The sequence below is a fragment of the Acyrthosiphon pisum genome, chromosome A2 (assembly GCF_005508785.2).
Source record: "Acyrthosiphon pisum isolate AL4f chromosome A2, pea_aphid_22Mar2018_4r6ur, whole genome shotgun sequence".
Lineage (NCBI taxonomy): Eukaryota > Metazoa > Arthropoda > Insecta > Hemiptera > Aphididae > Acyrthosiphon > Acyrthosiphon pisum.
Genome location: NC_042495.1, coordinates 85,331,411 through 85,341,162, shown reverse-complemented (window position 1 = coordinate 85,341,162; position 9,752 = coordinate 85,331,411).

Genomic DNA, 9,752 nt, shown 5'->3' with positions numbered 1-9,752 from the left:
ACATTATTATTTGCAATTCGTCAGTGAATTTTAAAATACTATTTGATATATATAATATAGAACGTTGAATCTTAAAAAAAGTGTGCTATTATATTTATATATAGTAGCTAGAGTTTTGTTAAGAAATAACCCATCAGGCGTATTTGTTTAAATTTATTAATATCTTCAAAATTGATACGGTTTTTAATCTCCTAAGCATTAATCATTATACGCAGTGGTGTATACCATATACAATATACGGTATACTTAAGTTTTATATTGGAGGGGGATTAGTTGAAAACCCTATCCTGTATATACACGAAAATAAGGCGTTCCAAAGTACCTATTTTTAAAGCCGTAGAAAAAAAAGGTTATTGTAGGTACAATTATATAGTGTATGAAATAATAATTTTAGGCGACACTCATTCTCCATGTCTAAATCCACTACCATAATATATATATATATATATTATGTAATATTATATCTAATTATGCATGCTTGATATTACTTACCTACGATAAATCTTCCGCATTTTACATTCAAAAGAATCAAATTTAAAGGTATAAGAATATTATTATCCAGGGTCCCACGTAGGATTTTTTTTTTAATAATATGATTGTGATTAGATATTTACAATTTTAAAATACTCATAACCTGATTCATATCTTCATATACAAGTATATAAAAAAAACCTATGCGGGGATATAACGTATAACCTATATGTGGATAGTAATCTTATATTTAAATTTAAATGCATCTTAATCACTTGTCTGAGGGGTATGAAAAATGGCGAGTCAAAATAAACCAAAATAAATCTATACACAAAACGTTCACACTCAAACAAGGTTCAAGGAATATGCTTAAACATTTCCTTAAATAACGTACCAATCCCTACATCTAACACAGTCAGATACTTGGGATTTAACCTTGATAAAAGACTGACATGGTATAAACACCTTCGAACCAAAAGACTAACTTTAAATAATAGTATTCGTGTATGCTCAGACTTCTCTTAATTAGAAATAAATGCTCCACTTTCAACACCAAACTATTCATTTATAAAGTTCTACTCAATCCTGTCTAGACGTATGGACTTCAATTATTGGGCTCAGCAAATAAAATCAAACACATCATAATATAATTCAAACGTTCCAAAATATATCACTCCGACGACTATCCAATGTTTCACCCTATATCTTTAATTTAACTCTTCATAATGACATAATATAATGGATGTATGGTTTACTCTTAAATTAGAGATTCATTTTACCATTATTGTCGAATATAAAATATAGGTACCTAGGTACCTATATGCATATTTTATATTATAAAAATATAAACTTTAATTACCTACTTGAATATTCGCTAACTGCAGCTATTAGTACTGTGTACAGGTAACAAAAATTAGAGATACTTTTAAAGGTAGTGGTTAGTGGTATTGGTACAATTTATGTACTACATTATATTTTCATAATACAACATATTATTATGATACTATAAAAAAAAAAATATTATAATTTATAGTTACGTAAAAAATCAAGTGCAGAAAAATATTGTTATTTTTTTAGTTGTGCTTATTAGGGAACACGAAACATTTAGTTATACGTCGCTGGGAGTGGGGTAACCATACACATTTCTCCGGGTGAATCTGATGATATATTGTGCCTGTATTATACTCAATATTTAATGTACAACGATTGAACGATCGCATATATAGTATTTCGTATAAGTCATTTTCATTATCGACGCCTATCTCAGCACCCCTTATATATATTTCGTCATCGTGGTTTATTATAAACCCGTAAATTGTGTTCGTTATAAAAAAAAACATTGTATTATAACATATTATCATGTTTATATAGTGCCGTACTACGTTAATGAAGAGGGCGCAGCAGTAAAATCAGTTACCTCTTGTCTCTGTCACACATGGAGTGATCAATTTCCAAGTCCAGTTTGGTGGATACGCACGCTTAAAATAAAAGTTTCTAACGTACCTGGCTACCTATATATTATAATAAAAATTATAGAGAACAGATTTATCGTGGTATTTTTTCAAACAGTTGATATTATTCAGTTTCATAAATAATTTTCTATATTTTCAAAATGTATAAAAAGTTTATGTCAAAACACGGCTCAAATTGATTTCAGCAATTTAGCCACACTTTTTAAACCATTTTTTGTGTGATCACTATATTGTAGAAAATATATGAAGCGCTGTTTTCACTATAATATTAATATTATATATAATAATGCACGCATATATAATATGCCTACATATATAGGTATATATTATATAGGACAGAGCTTATACAACCAATTTTACTGTCACACCCTTTATAAACGTAGGTTTAAACGAGTGCGAGTACGACTGTCACATCACATGGGAGAGCGAAAATAATTATGGTACAGGATATTTAATTTGACTAAAACGAAAATAAAAGGTTTTAAAAAATATTTCAAATGCCACGCAAAACCGAAGGCAGCGGAAATGCACCGTGGAAACAGTTTCCCGCCTAACCGCCGACCCCATACCGTCCCGCGACGACTGAGTTGTTATTAGTTACTATATTATTATACAACGCGCTTGCGAGACCAAATGAATACCAACGCACAGACGAGGAGGAAGGACAGTCGGGAAAAATAAATGACTTTTCAAAAGCCAAATCGTATAGCGCAAACCGAATTAGAAGACGTCGCCACCGTAGTTGGAAGATCGCTCGCTCCAAAGACATACAGCGACCATACGACTTACACACTCATACACACACAGTCTCATCGCTAATGCGATTTTGCCACAGCGCGGTTTCCCAGTCATTTGCGTTCATTTCCGGGCGGCGCGCGCTATGGTGTTTCCGGTATTCGCGGGCTGCATCGCGTCATTTCGAATCACGTTTATTCATAATTTTTGCGATAAAATTTAATTCGTCAACGCTAAATATCGGTATATTGTGGAAACAGTTGGCGAAAATGACACTGCTGGTTTAGCACCGAATGATTGACGTTTGATTTCAGCCAAAGTAAAAGAAGAATCCAACGGTGGACTATTTGTGCAAAATTCGTATCTTAACATATTTTATTCCCAAAATGTCGTAGGCACACAGCATGTCAATACAGTCCAATATACCTACAACCAAACCGTTAAAGTAGAATATTATAAGAATTTCGTACAAATATGTTTGTGTATTCAACTACTTTGCGGGAGTAGGATTTTGTTAAATCATATACCTATACCTATAGGTACCTATTATACATATGTGACGTGTATTTATTTTATGTTAATACTTAATATTATACAGTTTCGTGAAAATTAACTAATTGAATGATGAGTAGCCGATAGTAGGGGTTACATTATAATATTATATGCTTCCGCACTACTTTAAATTTGATATTATATATTTTTATTAATTAATAAATCTGCATGGGACATACGCTTTATACTTTATGTATAGCTTATTTGTATTAGTAATTAGTAAATATAAATATAATAATTATAATAAGGTATAATAATAAACTATAGAGAAAGGGATTAATATACCTAGACAATAATTGCGTTTTATAAATATGGATGGTACGGGCATGGTACTTGTATATTATAATTGACACAAATAAATAATATTACTAATTTTTTTTTTCAGTTCAACAACCGAAATCCGTCATATACGGGAGTAGTCGAAAACAGTGAAATAGAAATCGATAAGAGAAACGGAATATATGACGTCCCCCAACAAACGGGTAAGGGTTGGTAATATCGCATTGAGATATATCATATTATTTCAGAACCTTGTAGATTGAAATATTTTCGATTAATGCGTTTCAAATATATAATATGTTTATTACACAGAAAACGTATACGTGCATTTGTCGAGTAAACCTATTAGCCAAATGATAGAAAACTGGAATCCAGAAGGTAAGAATATGGACATCACTTATTTTTATACCTATACATAGTACATACCTACTGTTATTATAGGTATCTATATAAAGACGCATACATATTATTGAGATTGACGGCTTCAGCAGTGTCTCAATAAGTTTTGTATAGTTGTATTATAATATCTTATTTATAATATACAATATAAAAACATATATTATATAAGACATAATGAATAGATGAAATTAAAATGTGTATTAAGACATAAGTACTTTTTTTGTAAGTGAATATATAGATACTATATAATATTATATACCTTACTTTTTCAATTAGTAATAAAAGGGTGGGGTTCCCTCGATAGTCGATATCATGTATCATTGGTAGCTTATATATACCTATTATTGTGTTGACACAAATATTCTTTCAGTGAAAAGTGCACTACCGACAACTTATCTTGTATACGGTAGACAATAAGTATGTATCGATCAAGCGTGGTAGACAAACTCTGACACGTGCTCGATAAAATGCATTTACCCACTTAACGCATACGAGTTAAGACTTTGCGACTATCTTGTACTTACTACACTGCGAAAATTCGATATTATATAATTATTATTATAAGATCGTCTTATACAGTTAAACAAAATTTGGACAATATCAATAAATGTTCAAAATTTAATTCGCAATCTAAATCAGGTACTTTACTATAAATTTAATAATTGTAGATATACACATCGCTTATAAGGAAATTTGGTTCCTTGCAGGTGGACCTTAAAAAAAAAAAAAAAAAACATTTTAGCCAAATTAAAAATATACTCCGATATTAATGGAGCGTAAATGTATTAAAAGTATGAAGCTTCAATATGCTATTGCCGTTTTAGTTTATTACTATACGTGTAAACTGTACCTAGTCCAGATGCGTACGCAGGATTTTTCAATAGGGGGGGGGGGGACTTGAAAATTAGTTACAATTTTATTTTTATTTTTTCCAGTCTAATAATTTCAGACGTTTATTTGAGCTATTTTAAAATGTTTGTAACTTTTCAACTTTTCTGGTAGAAAAAATGCTCTAATCATAAACTTCGATGCCCGAAGCAAAGTGGATCTAGTTGGTACATTTAAGAGGTTGAAATTGAAAATGCTCAGTGCTTTTTAAAATAATTGGAGAAAAAAAAATTCAAATTTATTAAAATTGTTTAATAGTTTGGTTATACTGTCCTCACTTGGATTGTATTTGGTTAATTCAATTTTTTTTTCAATAATTGCCAATAAAAAATTATTTATCCAGTCAAAATGCTTAAAAATGTAATGCATAAGTTTTTACTATAGATAAAATATTAACGATACATAGGCATCATGGTTATTTTTTATAAGCATTTTAAGTTCAAATTTCGTCAAAACCATCACAGTTAATTTGTACAAAACTTATAAAATATTAAATGTGTAAAGCTATAAGGCTAGACAATTTGCAAGATCTTTCATACAAATTGTTCATATTTTTACCGAAAAATTACAGGTAATTTTATGAAAATTGGTAAACAAATACGATGTTTTTTCAAAAATGAATTCATTCCGGTTAGACATATATGAAATTTACGTCTTGCTTACTATAGTGGATAGTTGAAACTTGATAAATATTTGTTGAAACAGTTATAATAATACGGGCAATGGGAGGGGGGCTTCAGCTCGTTAGCCCCCCCCCCCCTGTGGACGCCACTGATTAAGTCGATATATAATATTACCATTCACGACTAAAACTAGGTGGGTTAATCCGCCAGTTTGAAAAAGTGACAATACACAGCGAGTGAAATGTATACCTTTGAAACATGTATGTTTACTCTGTTTGAACAGAAGAATTATGATTTTGGCTCTTATAACTTCGATTTTCGAGGGATGAATAATAAGTATATATACGAGTATGCTATATTATCACATAACACATTGTCACTACGGCGTATATACATTATACGCGTTATATAATATGTCTATATATAATACACAGGTACACGTCGTCGTTCAGCGCAGATTTTCTTTGAAATATAGGGACGACGTCGACGCGACGACACTGCGGTGTATCGCTGAAAATCCACTAAGTGAAACGGTCTAGCGGGGGGTAAAACGTTTTAAATTCTATTTTGTATTTTTTTATTATTGTACTTTAGAATTTCGATTAAAGGGTACTTTGATCACATCACATGCAAGCATGACGTGTATGTCGATACATAATAATATCTTACAAGAAAACGGAAATAATATGATGGACCGCAAAATATTTCATAAAAATAATATATATATATACACATTACATATTATATATTAGTATATATGTATTATATATAATATATGGTATACCCTTGTATATAATATATATATAATACGTCTGTATATATTGTATAGCGTATATACCATGGTTATATACTAGTATAGATAACTATGTCCACTGTCCGTGATTCGTATACAAAACAGAAATATTCAGATATTTTTTAGATTTTTTTCGCAACATTTTCGACATGTTTAATTTTTCTTACTAGAAATACACGACAATATATATTATTATTATTATAATATAGTTCATTGATTATGGTTTTTAATTTCCAAAATTTGCAGAATATACCTATTCAATTACCTATAATTATAGTTGTTTAGCTTGGCAAAGCTATAATTAGTCAATATTTAGGAAAATAATAAATTGAACGGTTGAAAGATTTAAGAACTGAAAGGGCCGAGCCAAGTCACGTTGTAAATTAAAATTTCAGAGCCGGAAATTGTCGTCCCGAGCAGACTTTTACTATATTTAGCCTATTTGACATAACTATAATATTAAATATATTATATAACCGACGGACATCTGAATGGACTGAGTCAAAAAATGATTGATAAGTACTTATCTAAACATTAACCATGATAATTATTAATTAGAACATAATGAAAGTTATTAATGGGTAATTTATATAGTTAATTACAACCATATCAATAATAACGCATGTTTTACATTACACTTTCCAAATCCTGTTGAGAACTTGTTCCTCAATAATCGTTACAACTTTGATCTAAGGTACCTATATACTATATTATAGTATATATGTAAATTTAATCTACACAACGATAATTTTACATAAAAATGGTTTTGGGTAAGTCGAGTTTAAAATTTAGTACCCAAATAAATCATTAAATTATTCTGAGGTACAAACTTGTCATACTACTTAACACAAATATCATTTGTAATACCTACGTATACGAATAATGGGATGAGAAGAAAAAAATGTTCTTAATAGTGTAGTTTTTTTTATGGAAATTTGAATTTTAAAATATCTATGTACTTACCTATAACACTGTGATATGTGATATTGTGATATTACAATGTGGAAATTGATACGAGTCTAAAATATAATTATTTATTATCTCCCTGCGATGACGGATAATAAACTCGATTAATTTAGTACGGTTTTCAGTATTGTCGACAAGAAAAAACAATACAGCTCGATAAACATATTATAACATATTATATAAATGTACAATCCTCTGCTATACTCTGCTACAGTGAATCATAACCACGGGAAAGTGCATAAAAAATCATCTCTTGCACGGATAATTTTGTTATGATAAAACGTGCAATGATAAATGTTCCTGTAGGTAGGTATATTGCACGGTCACGGTTGCTCCGGATATTAGTAGACAGTAAATTGTACATACCTAGTACATATTATTAGTATTTAGTATATAGTTGTTGTATAGTATTAGTTGGGGTTAACGAAGGGGTATATGTCTATAATCTATTATACAGACGATATCCCCTTCTGAAAAATCAACCGAATTATGTATAGACAAACACCCTCGGTAATTCACGAGGTCAGATTTATGGGTTGGAAAACTTATATACATTATGTATACATAATGATATGCGGGCAGCTGTTTAGCGGAAAGGGCTTTCAAATATTAAAAACTCGGTGTTTATATACAGAGTGATACTTTTAATTCTATAAGCACTATAGCTTATTATAACTCTATTAGTAATATTATTTTAATATAATTTGTTACAACTAAATGTTTTTCAAAAAAAAAAATTTAGCTATCCAGTTTTAAGTTTTACTTTCTTGAATGGCAACATTCGTTTTAATTTTATATTTCGAACCAACATATATTTTTGAGAATATTTGTATACGTAAATCAAGTTTTGAAATTTTAGCTAATTAATATTATAAGTACCTAACTCATAAAGTTTAGGTAAGTATTCAAGTTTATATAAAGGACTAACATTTTGTGAGGTACCTAACCAGTAACCATATAATTATGATGTGCGCCTGTGCAGCCTGTGCTACTATATGCATTTATATTATATCTTAAAATATTATTATAACTCATTAATTTAGGTATACTCATTATAGAACTTTAAAAAAATTTTGTTTTGTAATGCATTTCAAATTATGTGAAAACAATATTTTGAAAAACTTTATTATGCTATAATTATCATAATAATGAGTGTTTTATATTAAAAGAATAACTCAGTATATAAAAATATTATATAACCTAACATGTTACCCTATACATTTACCTAAGTTGTAAGTCCGGATAGACCTACTTGAAGCTTTTACTACAAAGTTAGCACATTAATCTTATATAATTTCAACAAACGATTTTTGATTGAAATTGTTGGACATTTGTTGGAAACAAGTAAAAACTAAAAAGTAATTCAACTTTAAAGTTATAACTACTATAGAAGTGTTAACTTCACATCCAGCACTACATATTAAACCATTAAAGTAAAAAACAAAAGCTCAATCAATGTATAGTATCGAAACACGTTGTTGGTGGAAATTTGTTGGACAAAGATTAAATGAACTTTTGAACTTTACCCTCCTTAATTTTAGAAAATGGTTCAATAACAAACTCATCTATTCATGTTATATAAACATTATGTCATATACGCGTCAATGTATTATGACATTTTCAAAATCTGTAGAAGTGAAAAGTTAAAATAGTAATCTTTTTTAAATAGTATAATTCATGTGTTGTTAAAGTAATAGCTCTGTGAACAAATTAAAAAAAAAAAAATTTGGTTATTTTTAATCATCTATGATGTGTATAAAAGTTTGGGTCATTATAAAAAGGTTCTGAACTTTTATTTTAAATATACTTATATTTAATGAGCATTTGATTTTTATACAATCTAAACATTTAGAAAGTTTATTTCTCTTTGTCCAACAACGTCTTTCAACGATATATATGTATAACATTGGTTGAGTTTCGTGTGTCTTACTTAAATATGTAGTGCAGGTTTAAGCTAGCACTACAAACTTTAAAGTTTAATAGGTTGAATAACCTACTTAGTAGATTAACTTACAAAATATCGCCAATTATCGTTTTTCAGTGCACATTTCACGTAGGTATAATTAAAGAAAAATCGAACATTCGACTTTATTAGTAGTCGATATTAATGGATAATGCAGATCTTAGTCATAGCCCAATAGATATATTAATATATTCTACTTTTATAAGTAGAAAAATTAATATATGTCACAACTGTGTTTATACTTTATAATTTATATACTGGGTGATTCTTTTATCATAGAACACTCATTATTTCAAAAAGTATACATTTTTTTGAAAATATTTTTTTACATAGTTTCAAGTCGCTTATAAAACAACGTTTTTCTTAAAAAATTATATTTTTAAATATTTTTTATTCGTATAATTTTTTAAGTTTTTTACTTTTTTGAATGACAACATAGGTTTTAATTTTATTTTCCATAGCAGAATATTTTTCTTAATATTTTGATACATGAAAATCAAATTTGGGGCGAGTAGTTTATGAGTTATAAATATTCAAAGATTTGATGAGCGGAGTGGAGTGGTACGGGGTTACCCCGCGAAATGTTTGTCCACTTCTCCGCTCATCTAAAC